The 14,126-nt window shown below is 39.3% G+C and overlaps 1 non-coding gene across 1 annotated transcript; it reads left to right on the forward strand.

The window, feature by feature from the left end:
- The first annotated feature begins 7,107 nt into the window (after window positions 1–7,107).
- On the forward strand, window positions 7,108–7,181 carry TRNAN-GUU (transfer RNA asparagine (anticodon GUU)). The gene has a single exon. It is a non-coding gene; the product is annotated as a tRNA-Asn (tRNA).
- The last annotated feature ends 6,945 nt before the right edge of the window (window positions 7,182–14,126 follow it).

Here is a 14,126-nt window from a genome sequence, read left to right on the forward strand (position 1 = left end):
CTGAGCGAGTAATTAATAATCATGAATTACCTGGATTTTGAACACAAAGGTCTAGTTTTCATTTCACCATCCTTCTGTTTCCCTGACATCCAAACAGCACTATTCTGGAAGTTCTGCAGATCATGGAATTTGATTATTCATTTAATGATATGTGAAAAAATAATTGGAAAAAAAAAAAGTTGAAACATTTGAAACAAAACCTGGAAGTTTGCACACTGCAAGCAAAGTTTTATTAACAAATCTTAATCTGAAAAACAGTAGGATGTAAAGCACTATGCACACCTAATTACATACAAGATCTGAGTTCTAAATATTCTGATGTGCACTGTTACTATATATTCAATGTATATGCCATTTCCACCCAACGTCTTTACTATCTGCCAACTTGTAATCTGTATTTTTTCTATTCATTTCAGTCTGTTAATTCATTCACTTTCTGAGCAATTTTTTTAAACAATAAAAACACTTTACTGTTTTAAAGTGCTCAGTTTTTTTCTTTCAGGGAGAGAGGAAAAAAAAGGTACCAGATAAAGTCCTAAGTGTACAGATTTGTAGTTGCTGGGTTATTTTATTTTTATAAAAAACTTAACAAAAACCCCAAAACAAACAAAAAAAGCACCAAACCTAGTCATAGTATGGATTATTCTACTCCATAAATGAAAAATTCCCATTCATGTATTATTTTGTGGTCATGCAGCATTCAAAAAGCCAAGAATTTTTAAAGTCCTCTTACTGTGAACAAACCTTGCTATGTGTTAAAGTATTTCTGTTAGTGTTTAGTTTTCTTTGTCCTTGTTTCACATAAGTTCAAGTAACACCTGCAAGCATTTTACACTTTAGGAAGCAATCTAAACATTTTTTAACAGCTTCTGTAACTGAAAGTATTCACTAGAATATTTTTTGTAGCTTTTTGCATTGTTGCTCATTCATGAGTCTTATGAAATGTGTCTTCCCTGCAGTCATTGAGGACCACAGATACTTTTCTTCATTTGTTTGTATAACATTCATTCATGAACAAGTAAGACTTTTCATCCAACCAAAATGTGTTTACTTCAGCCTGTCTCATCCTGCAATATAACTGTGTTAAGTTTGCTGGCTATGCTGCAAATTTGCAAGGTGCATTTATGACTAAGCATAGCTCCTCAAAACTTACCCTAGTTAATGCTGCTACTCCGAGCGGTGTAGATGCAGAAAGCGTTCAACTGGAGCTCCTAGAATGTTGACTTAGTTTCTCAGTTAGGATGGCTGCAATGCTTGAGCAGAGAAATTTAAATTTTTCTCCCAAAATTAAAAAAGAATGAATCTCTCTACTGCAAGATAGTCTCTCTGGAGAATTTCACTGATCTTCAGTGAAATCAGCTTCTTCCTATGAAAGAACTGCAGAAATTAAAAAGGTATCAAACTAACCATACTTTTGTTTATAGATACCCGAGAAAATGACAACATCCAGAAATAGTAGCTCTGTCCCACAGCCTTGGGAGGGCTGCTTCAGGTCTGCCGCTGGAAGTCCCTGGGCAGTCCTCATTTGCCCTGAAGCGCTAACGCTGGCCTTCAGTGATGCCTGAAAACTCTGTGTGTGGATTACATCTCTGCTATTTTAGGGCTATACAAATGCATACTGATACTGTTGCGGGTTAAATATCTTAATTAAGACAATCCACCTGTGTATATTAAATATGTATGTGGATGTGAGCAAGGCACCTGCTTTTGCTTTATCACTGCTTTGGAGACATTGTTTAGGCGTTCGACAAGAGAGGTCTCCCTTATTTCAGTCAGAAGCTTTTGGCTGAAGTGCCGTGAGTTAGGAAGTGGTTTGCATGCAGTGTTGGCTTCTTACAGGTTTTTCACAAGCTATTTGAATTTGGCATCATTACATATACCTAAGTAATTCACACCAAAACCGCAATATATATGAGACCTGATATAAAAGGCTAATAAGGGATTGCTAAGTACTCCATGAAACCGACTCCAGGCATGAACTATTCTTAGCTAGAAGCAGTTTTGTAAAATTTCCATTCTATACCTACTTTATTTTCCTCTCTGCTGATAAACTTAGTGTGCTGGAAGTAAACCAGAAGTCTGCCAGCTCTTCTGATCAGTCAAACCTCAATTTTTGGTGTGCAAATACTAAAGCTTTTTCATGTTGGCTTTCTGCTTGTTCTGCTGGAAGCACCAAAGGCCATCAGTTGGAGGGGAACACCTAGAGCTACCACAGAGAGAAGGCCCAGCAAACAGAGGAGCAGTTCCTTTGAGAGGCAGAGGAGGTGTGACACTACTGCATGCGTGGGATAATGGCTATGAATATTGAGAGTGAAAGGCCACAGGACAGATTTCACATTTCTACAGATGCAGCCTTGGCTTAACTGAATTCATTATTTTCGTAAGAGACTGCGGTGTTATGTATGGTCACTAATGACAGAAGCTAAAAATATTACTGTGGTTTGTGGCTGCACTATTTCCCCTATGTATCAATATAATAAAGCAGTCAGGAAAGATTCATCAGGTTCTTCTCACCTAACTCCACTCACTTACAGCGAACCAATCTATTTTAAACTAACCATCAACCTCCCTCTGTAGAACTGGGCAGTGGGGCACATGGAAGTAGGGCACCGGTAATTTACTCATAACTTAGAATAAAGTGGAGTAGGAACGGCGACTCTCTGTTGAACTTAGATCATAAGTTTAAATCGGACAGATGTCATTTACACAGGTATAATTTAGGTGCGATAATTCTTCCTTTATTGGTTCCTGACTTTGCTTGGCAGGTTCAGGCTCGGTGTAAACAGAAGGAGAACTTCGTGCCATGGGTCAAACCTGGTATGCACATACAAGTTTGCTGATAAGCTTGGTTCACAGTAGATCTCCTTCTCTTGATTTTCCTGTTTTCAGCATTACAGCCACATGTAGCTTCTGGAGTTAGTTCTGCTGTCCTCAATCAAAGGCACAAGGCGATCCCAAGGACTGTAAGCAGATAAAGTGACTACCGAGGTATAAAGTCAGATATTACAGAGAGATGATATTTAAACTTTCTTGGTCAGAAGAATACTAGGGTGTTCTCACATGTTATTTTCCCTTTAGAGGTTTTTATATGCTTATAGGAATGGAATTAGCTTTTCACAAGTGTATATATAGTAAGGAATATAGGCACCAGAGCTGGGAGAAAAAATATGGCTTACCTCTAATCTGTCAGTTTCATAAGGAAAATACTCATATGTTCATAAGGAACATACTGCTTGTTATACACTAACTGGAATATTCCCTACATTACCTTACAGGTTAAGTGTTGAGTAATTAATCAGTAGGATCTGCCATACCCTAAACCACATCACAATTCAATTTGTGCAGTGTTGTCAGATTGCTCTGGTCATATTGTAATTCCAGAAATAAAGCTGTAGATCCAACAGATTCCTGGCCAGAGTGATATTTTCAGTAGTACAGCTTTTGCTTCAGCGGCTTTTGTGTACTTGCCAAATGACGGCATCAGACATTTTAATTGCTGAGTTTTTGGCCTCATAATGGCAATCAATCTTTCCGTAAGCATCAAGTTTCCATGTGGCATGTGCATGCATGGTAGCCCTCTATTGCAAATATTTGATTACATTAATGAAGAGGGAGTACAGAGAGTAAGAAGTTTTTTTCTCAGTGGACTTGTTCAGTCAAGCAGTGTACCCTGAGTACTGTCTCAGCCAAATACTGAAACAAATACACCACCAAACCTGTAAGATCTTGGAAATTTTATCACAAATTACTGCTTTTACAGATTTTCAATTTAGATGAGTTTCTTGGTATGCAGGTACTTTTTTTTTTTCTATATTTCCCCTCTCTCTTTTCTTGCCTTCTGGTTGAGAGAAAATGCCAGTCACTGTTAGTTCCTTGTCAAAGTGAGTTATTCTTTTTTCATCGACACTTCGTATTCACATTGTTCCTCTTCCTGGTTCCCCCTTGTGCTCCCAGGTATGTCTTTTTAAAATTCAGAATGCTTTATGGGGCAGTCTTTGGAAGCCCACACCGCCACTGTCCAAGCTGTGTCATGTTGGCGGAGCACTAGAAGCCTTCTCTTCTGGCTGCCAGCAATACAGATGCCATCCTGTAATTACCACATTCTTTTTAAAACAGAGCGAGCAAACATAATTTCCACTTCTGTCAGTGTGATCTCTAGTAAAAATCACTAACACTAATCATCATTAATGTTCTGTGCAGTAGTCTGTCTGATACTGGCCCATTAAAAAATACTTAGTCTTGAGTTCAAAAAGTCCTACATCAAAGGCTCAGGCAGCTCATGCTTAGTGTGCATCTGTAACATACCCTGCCTCAGTGGTCACCTTTGTCACGGGTGTTAGTTAGGTGTACTCTGATAAAAAGGCCAGGTACCTGTGTGAGCAAGAGCTGATTTTCATTTGTTAATTACCCTGACATGAAGCTGAGAGGCAAGGAAGTTCTAAGAAGAATGTTACAGAAGATACTCATTAGGGAATATAGCAAATGAACTAAACCAATGTAATAAAAGATTGCATTAAAGAAATACACAGGCAGAATAGTTTTTATAAATGTAACGGAAGGGAAAACAACTTAGTACTGATTGCTTCTATGTTTTAAAATGTTAAAAAACATTAGCTGAAGACATGTTAAAAAATACTACTAGGTGGTCCAACTGTTAAGGGTAAGTCTTGCCCAAGATTCAGATCATGAGCTGTAGGAGATTAAAAATACAGTGCATCTTGAAGTGCAAACATCTGAACAAGCATGGGATTCACCCCAGAGGAGCACTGCCTGCATGCACATCCCTTCTAGGCATTAACATCTAATCAGTAATATAAAGCTGCATTACTATAAATTTAACAGGAAACTAACTGACTTTTCATCCTGTCTCTAGGCCAACTAGATACTAGATAACTAGATCTTTAGCCTGATTTTTATACTTTGTGCACACTAGACCAATTTGGTCTTGTTTTGTGCTCAAATTCCCACTTCTTTGTTTCTCTTTCCATGATACCATCTCAAATTACTTTAGGCCTAAAGATGTGGTTTCTTAAATATAGTTTATAAGATTTTAGAAGTCCTGTTAAAAGCTCTTTAAAAGTCTGTTGACATGGCTACATGTCCTCTAGCACTCCTTGGACAGGCTTCATTCTGCTCTAGGAGGAATCTTTTTGCTCTGTGCTTGCACAGCACCTACTCTTACAGCTTGGTTCGTGGCTTGTCCCTATCAATGCTGCTAAAAAGGTTTGCATGTTACAGGGCCTTTGGATGTGTAGATGGCATGCAACCTTCCAGAAGTTGAGGAAACAGCACAGGTTGAGGAAAAAGTATTTGGTAAGAGTAAGAGAGAGATCAGGCTGCACTTGATATGAGTGCTAGTTGAAGGTAAAGTGTCTCTGTAAAGGGGTTCTCTTCATTCCCTTAATTCTTAAAGAATCAGTTCAGTTTTCAAAGCCTGGAGTCTGTAATGGGGTCAGCAATCAATATAGGGCAAAACACAGCAAAGAAAACAGTATGATTGACAGGAAAACTGTCAAAACCTAGAAAATGATCAAAAGAACATCAAGAAAAGGCTTAGATGAAGAGGCAAGCTGGATTTCCTGGCAAAACAATGTTCACAAGCATAAAAGGAGTATAAGGAAGGAGTGACATTTTGAGAGCTGAAGGTAGGTAAAAAGCTGGAACAAGAAGGTGAAGTTTTTCCATTAGAAAAGAAAGTGAGAAGTGAAGCAGCTATTGTTGCCTGCAATAATGCCCAGATCACTGCAGTAGGAAAATATCCTAGTGGATAAGAAAACACTGGGGTAGGAAACTAAGTCCTTTGATCTTTGAGCCTGGACAGAGGCAAACTTCAATGTCGCAAAGGACATTTGGCTAAAGAAAAATTAAGGATATTGTAAGTATTAACGATGAATGAAGTGACATCTACTGGCTGTAAGAAACTGGAAGAACGTTCCACCGGGTTTCACAACTCAAACCTAACTGACTTGTTTTCACTCATGTATGATTGCCACTATTCTTCAGCAATTCAGTGTTTAAGAACCTCTCCAAAATAGAAAGTAAAATATTAAATATACCTATGTTGATCGGCAAATACTTGACTAGGTTATTGAATGCTGCTGGAGGGAGGCTGCAGAGCATCCTTCAGCTGGCCACTGAGAATACCCCAGCTCTGCAGTGCGGCTTTTAAACTGTCCTCGTTCAGCAGTTTTCCCTTCATGTTCTCGGCTGATGTTGCTTATCCAGCAATATTTCAGGCAGTGAAACTAGATGATTGTAAAAGTGGCACGTATTTCACTGTGGAACCAGGTGTGAATGAGCTATGGAATTCATAATTGAAAAGCAAATATAAAAATGGGAAGGTCTGACTAGTTTATGGGACAAAAGCTAAAATGGAAAAGTATGAGAAGCTTTATTCGTGAATGAAAATTGTAATTGGCTGTTATGAATACAAGTGCAAAACCACACTTTTTTGAAATTACTAAATTTCTTGTCAGCTCAGATTTATCCAAACAATGGATATTTATACACTTGATTCTGTAATATTCTTTCAGGAGTGAAAACCAACCTGTATTAGAAATGGAAGAAGTTAGTTTTTATAAAGTTATCTCCAGAAGGTCATTTCTCACCAAACTTTATATAACTCTCGATCTTTAAAGTTATGCTAATTTCCCAAGTTTCTTTAAATGAGTTTGAAATTTGGTGGAACTGTGCATGCTTGACTGAGGTCAGGGAGGAAAATATCCCTATCTATTGATTTTGATAATGAGAGATCAAGACTTTGGAGGAGGGCTCTTTTCTCACTACTGGTAGGGAGAACCTGACAACCAATATGATTTCTCCAATAAGAACAATCTTATTTATTTTCCATTGTAATTTCTTACTGGAATTTGCAGGGCGCTGTTGAGTAGTTTTTGCATTTAAACACAGACTTACTTAGATCCTATGTGAAATAATCTACTACAATGAAACATTGTATCATAAGGTTTTTTTCAGCTTGAAAGATTCCAGGATATAGTAGGATTTATTGCAGAGTATCTCTGCTACTTGCAGCCAATATTTTTATGAAGGTAATTTTATTATAGGAAGGCAAATTATTTTTTATTACAAAGAGAATTATACTCGGGCGTCTCTGTGGCGCAATCGGTTAGCGCGTTCGGCTGTTAACCGAAAGGTTGGTGGTTCGAGCCCACCCAGGGACGGGTTTTCCCCTTTGCCCATGGCAGGGGGGTTGGAGCTACGTGACCTTTAAGGTCCCTTCCAACCCATTCTATGAAAGTTTGGAAAACAAAGTCTGTTAGCCTCAGGATCATTACAACACTAGTCTGCTTAAGTATCTGAAATGGGTTAACAGACTAAAATATTTCCATGGGTCATTATTTAAAGATGAAATTGCATAGAAATAGTTTAATTTAAGCATAATAGTACAGTGTTCCTTAGGGTTCTCATTCTTCCGTGATATCTGTTTGTATATATGGTGCTCTGTTGGGTTGCTGTGAGCTCTTATGGGTCTATGTAATTTTATGATGTTGAAATATATATTTATACAAAATATCAACATGGGCTACTGTGCACCTCAGGCTTAGCAAAGATTTGTCATTTAGGAATTAACAGATAGCTGAGTAGTTGTGCCACTTCCAGAAATTCTGTTTAAAAGCCTGGTGAGTTGGAATCTACAGGACAGCTGTTATTGTTTGCTTCTAGCTTTAAATCTCCTGTGCATGGCACACTTTAATAATTGCTCTAATGTCAGGCACATGGATCTAATTCTTTTATATGATGTTTTTGCTTATGCTTTGACAACAGTTGTAGTGAGAGGCTTAACTACCAGAACATGACTTTCTCTAAAGCCTAAAACCAGAACAAATCCATGTGCAGTGAAACCACTGAAGCCCATATCCTTCAGCAGCTCGCTCTGGTTATTTTATGAGTCAGCTCTTCTCACAGGGCAAACTTACAGGGCTCTATCTCTTCACTGTTCATCTGCCTGTTTTCATGGTATATGCAAGAATTTAATCTTTTTGAGATGTCTTCCTTTCTATAGTGCTGGAGCATAAGGGTCTAAATACTAGGAAAGAGGCAATCAAAATGCTGTTTTCAAAGCTGAAGGCAAAAACTCTAGTGTACTGTTGGCTTGGAAGTAGGAAGCAGACAATTAGCTGGTAAAGAGGTGAGCCACTAGCCAAGAAAAAATGCTGGCCTTGATCTAGGTTCAGAAGAGTAGCTAATAAAAGCAGAAGAGATCTTTGGTCTCGTCTGTTAGCTTTGACAGAGTGCTTCCAGTCTACCAATGAAGCATCAGTCTTAAGAACACCTCCTGGCTTTCAGAAGATGGCTCTATGCCCTCAAGGTGGCAGAAGAGTGCAAAGCAACTTGAAAATGGAAAAGAAATCCTAGTTGTTTTTCAACACACTAGATCCAGATCATATCAGATAATCAGTTTGAAATTGTTATTTTTTTAGAAGATCATGCTATCATAAAGTTCAGAGCTTCAGATAGTAAAAGGCTATGAGTTTAACTGAAATAGCTATTAAACTTCGTAACCGTGCTAAGAAACAGATGAAGGGGTCAATAGGAATCAATGCAATTATTCTTCATCTCGTGTTTGAACACTGCACTATTGTGTTGTGGAAAAGAGGTAAAGGAGTTGTTTAGACAAAACCCACATAAAAGAGCTGCTGAGTTGTTGCATGTGGAATTTCCACTGTATTTATGTAGAGTTAAAATAGAAAATGGGTTTATAGGCTAAGCTTCTGGAGCAGAGGATAAGGAGAAAGTAAGAACATTGATACGGACCTGGAAAGAAGGTGAGAGTTAATCCAAAGATCAGTCCTTGGTCTGTGATTTTGTTAACAGTGTGGTCACACCTGGAATGGATACCCAAGTCTCACACAGAAGTGATCTATGAGATGCTAATATGCAGAGAATAGTAAAGGCTATGGAGATGGCAATATCACTGTCTATGGGGCCAGAGAAGCACTGGCTTAAACATGAGCGAGGTGCCTCAGAAACAGTATTGTTTACTCTTGTACGTGCTTGTCAGAACGCATGTTTAATGGTTAACGCGTGACGGGTAGGAATGTAATTCCTGAACCTCCAACAGAGACAAAGAGCTCGTACTCCCAAAGGAGCTGCGGGCATCCCAGCTCAGGAGGAGGGAGCTGAAACGTTAGTTCCTTGCACCTAGCAAAGAGGGCAGGCACGGGGAATGGAGCCAGCCAAGGACATTCTCATCTGTGGGCACAAGCCATCAGCTTGTCTTGCGCAGGGAAGGAGGCCTTAACCTTAACTCTTAAGATACTCAACAAATTGGAGACTACTCACTAAAACAATAGTTTCAAAACTTACAGGAACTATATTAAATAAAATGTCTGAAGTCTGTACCCCAGAACCAAATACGGAACTGAAAAGGTTCAGAGGACCTCTTATATCTACTTGCAGATGGAAGTAGCTGAGAGAGATGAAGAGGATACACACTTTAATTCTACTCTCTTGTGTACTGTGAGGCAGGTGCTTGGTATGGATGTAGTTTGCCCTCTTCGCTCCTCTTCAGAAGAATAAACATGGTTTGGTTTACATAGAGGCAGTTACAGCAATAATAGCCATGGATGTTCTTTAGGACTGAGGAATTAGTTAGTCTTATTCCCTGTTAAATGCTGAAAGATAAAAATCAAGCAAAAGGTAAAACAAGTGATCAACCAGAAAGAATTGTACAAATGAAAAGCATTTTGCCTAAATTAAGGACGGATCTGTGTGGGTGACTTTTCTTGACACATATTTTAGGCACTGTGTAAAGAATGTACTGGGAGTCAGGAGTCACCTCGAGATGCTGAATACCTTAACCAAAAGGTAGTGGTAAACCCCTTTGGACAAAATCGCCCAGAAAAACCTACAATCATAATGGAAGGAGGATTTCAGGAAGACAAACCCCTGCCCTTTAGACCACCGAGTAGAGAAGAGCATCTCAGCGATTAGGCTATTGCGTGATTTTTCCCAGGCCATATTTACTGCTTCTGGGAAGAGTACAAAAAGCATTTGGGTATGGCGCTGGGGTAATGGAAGTATCCTCTTAAATAAAAATCTAAGTGTAGAAGTAGAGCTGGCAGGGTGAGATAGTTTGCCGTACTGGCCTTAAGGGTGGAAGAAAGTATGGAAAGAAGAAAGGGACAGGTGTTCCTCCAACAGTCATGAACATGGTAGAACCACTTGAACAGAAAACCAAAAGAAAATTCTGATTTTTAATGGGAAATTTCTAATTATAGCATTATGGAGTTATTTAATTATTGCTATTTAATAGTATAATACAAGCATTAATCAATAATGTCCTAATTAAATGTAGCTAAATGTTTAATTGATTAATATAATTAATAATTACAATAATTATAATAGCTAGTTATTACTACTACATTCTTTAGTTCCTCACATATCCTATTGTTCCTGTCAGGTTTTAGATAATCTAGATTTTTTTTTTTTTCAGGAAGAGTATGAGTAGGCTGAGGAAATGCTGCTCTCCTGGATACCTGGAAGTTTAACAACATAGTTAAACCGCAAGACACAGGATCAAAGATCCCTTTCTTGCGTTCTGAAGTGAGAACTACCTTCTGTTTGGAAAAAAGATGCATGATGATAGAAATGCGAGGTCTGTGCCATTGCCTGCCTTGGTAAAGAGTAAGTCAGGGCCTGATGCTCCCCTGCTTTGACTCTGTACTATGGAGGAAAGACCTTCTGCGCTCCTGCTGTGGAGTTAATGCTTCAGGAGCTTGATGCAGAGGTTGTTCATATCAAACACCCAATAAATGCTACAGGCGGTGTGTTGTTGTGGAATACTGGCCTTTCTGAGATAACCCTGTCGGTTGACTTCTACTGTGGCAAGGAAGAAACTCCTGTGGAGGCAATTCGTGCTCTCCATCAGTGATGAGAGGGCATCCAAACCCATTCTAAAATCAAACTGGTTTGCTACCATTTTCCCCCATTATGAACCTCATGTTAACCCTGTGTATATATTTGCGTAACACATAATTGTCAATGCCCAAGTCTCACTGTGAGGTCTGGAGGCTAATTTAGTGGTTTGCGAATAGTTCACTCAAGTGTGGGTGCGGTCGTTAATGGCTTCCGCTTACACCTCAGGACAAAACAAGGCTGTCTTTGCCTTGCAAAAATAACTTTTAACCTTTCCAGAAGTGCAGACAACAGGAGGGAAAAATTGAAATCTTGCCCTGGATTAAAATAAATAGTCCAGAGTGATTCCAGTGTAAATGGATTGCTTAGAAAGGAACTCAGTCCTGAAGTTCCTCTGTAAAGTAAATTCTTCTTTCTCTGACGTGTTTCAGATCACTACTGAATGTGCTGCATACTTAAAATGACGGAAGTCTGTTTAACAGCAGTATCTTTGCACAGAGATGGTTTCAGGAGACTGATAGGTGAGTTACGGGAAGCATGTTAACAAGCATTTGCTTCAGGGGGGAGCTATTAATCAGATAAATTTGCATCTGCTGTTTCAGATTCATAGAACCTGACAACTAAAAGACTAAATTATTATTGTCTTGAGTCTTTTCTACCCCCAGTGAGACTGCAGTTTGCTGCCAGCACCTTTCCTGGTTTGGATGGGTGGTGTTCTGATAAATACATTTTTAGGATGAGTTGTGATGCTGATATGTTTCAGAAATAGCCCTTGGGACAATCTTGGCCACAAGGCAGCTTAGAAGATTTCGATATAAACCATGACAGTGAATTCAGGGGAAAAAACCTAGAAAATTACTCTGCAAGAGCCGGTAGTTACTGTGTAAATCAATAGGTGGTGCACTACGCGTGTGGAATTGACGGAGAACCGCTCTTGTTTCACTCAGAATTGGCATTTGAGAAGACTTGTTTCATTTCACCTAAAGAACGAATTTCCGTAGCTTGAAAGCAGTAAAGGAGAGTAAATATATATGTGTTTTTAAGATGGTGTTGACAATAATTATTGGAAAGAATTATGTATATTTTAAATGCTTGTGTTCAAAACGGCATTTAAATGTTGTATTTGTTTGCTTTGATACTTACATTTGGCTTAAAGAGAGCCACCGTTTCATGTCTAGTTGGAGAGTATACTTAAGCATGGAAACGTGTAGGAAATTTTGCTCATGTAATGCCTGTATTCAACCACCTGTTTTCCAGGAAAGGACAAATTTATTCCAGCCTAAGAATATAGACGTACAGTCATTTCTGCAGAAGATCTTTGTTTATGCACCATAGATTGCATTAATTTTGCATCTGAGATTTACGGAGGGCGATACAGAAAATTAGTGGGTTTTTAATGAGCTCGGAATAACGCCTGAGTAAAGCTCGATGAATTAGAGGTTATTTCTGGTAGCATGTCTAAGAACTGCTTTATTTGAACTTGTTATTATCTTATTCAATGGGTATACGTGATTCTAATACTGTAAAACACTGCATCAGGTGGGCGGTAGGAAAACAGCTTCTGGGAGATCCTGTCTGAAATCACTCAGCACTACAGCGAAACTAATCCAAAGTCACATCAAAAGCTGCAACTTAAACCTGTGTGGTGGAAGTGTAGATCTGTTAACAGGAATGTTGTTTTGTCACTTGTATTAAAGGAAATTTGTCTATTTGCAGTCTTTAGCACAGTATTCATATTTTAAACTGATAAAAACAGATCCTTAAGATAATTTCCAGTGGCTCATGATTCTCTTCCCAGTGAAGCAGCCTGCACAGTTACAACAGCTTTCCAGGTTTTGAGTTTCTTTTCACTCTGCATTGGTTGAATTTACCACGTTCTCATCACCTCTGTTTTTTACCTGTTTATGCCATGTTAATGCAAGCGCACATGCCACAGAGAGCCCAGCGTGCTGCCAGCTGAGCCTGCTGAAACGGGAAACAGCGTCTATCAGCCTGACACTGGGCCCAGGAGAGCAAGTTACGCTCAGGAGAAGCAAGGAAAGAGGAGGCTGAAGTCATCTTCCCCTAGCAACCTCTGTGTTGTTTGATTCCTGTTTGTCCGAATGATCCCCCTGCAGACTGGGATCACAGGCTGGCTGAGGGGGAGTTGTGCTCACGGAAATATGTGCTTATACAAGTGCACACCAGCCCCAAGAGCTGTTGCCCATCACAACTAGTAAAATTCAGGTATACAAGAGGACTACATAGCAAGCCCCATTCATACACACAGAGGCACTTTAAATGCTTCTGAAGACTTTTTACTAAGATTTATGGATACAGTATGGAATATTTGCACTGGAGACTTCAGGCTTCAGCTTAGATGCAGTTTGAAGCACTTAGTGACAGGAGCCTTTTAATCTCTGTTCATCTCCTGGGGAGATGGCGTATGGAACCGACGGACAGGACACATTTATTGAGCACAGAAGCAGGTGATCGGTCCCACAGATTCCAGGGAGGAAAATGGTCTGAATGCTGCAGCACTTTCATTTACGCAGTTGTGTCACAACGGAGCGCTGTGCACATCAGTGGCTCCTTCACCTCAGCTTCTCCAGCAATTCTGTTCCTCTGCAATACAGCCAGGGCTTGCTGCAAACATTACCTTTCACTTAGCTACTCCTGCTGTTTTCCTTTCCTTCCAGATTTCTTTCTTGTTCTGAGTGCAAACTTTAACCTATTTTAACCCTGTTGTTTTAGCTAATTTATGCTGTCTAGTTGCATTACTGCTGATGCATACTTGCTTATAGTTAAATTCTGCAGAGATAATCCTTACAGGGAGGCAGACCACTCCCAAAGACAATTAAGCTCACTTCACCAGAAGTTTACTCAACATTTTATATTCCTGAAATTAGACAATATGAAGGCTTCCTTCCCTGTCTGCAGTTCATCTTACTTATTTTCAGCTACAGTTCTTGAGAGGAAAGACAGTTTCTTCATTATTGTACATAGCATAAGCAAAATACTTGATTGTGCAGTAAGTTCTGATAAGCTCAAAACCTGCAGGCCAAACTGAGTATCTTCTCGGTGCTAATGAGTCTAGAGATTGTGAGATGGGTGCTATGCAGTTTTTCTGGTTTAATTTCCAAATGAGTCCACTTTTGTGGTGAAGGTGTGAAAACACAGAAGAATTTGTGTGTTACCAGTGGGCTGGTAGAAAGGAAGCGTTCTCTGCCTAGCATGACATGCCGTGGAATAGAGCACAGAGAGCAAAG

Source organism: Grus americana, chromosome 2, assembly GCF_028858705.1.
Source record: "Grus americana isolate bGruAme1 chromosome 2, bGruAme1.mat, whole genome shotgun sequence".
Lineage (NCBI taxonomy): Eukaryota > Metazoa > Chordata > Aves > Gruiformes > Gruidae > Grus > Grus americana.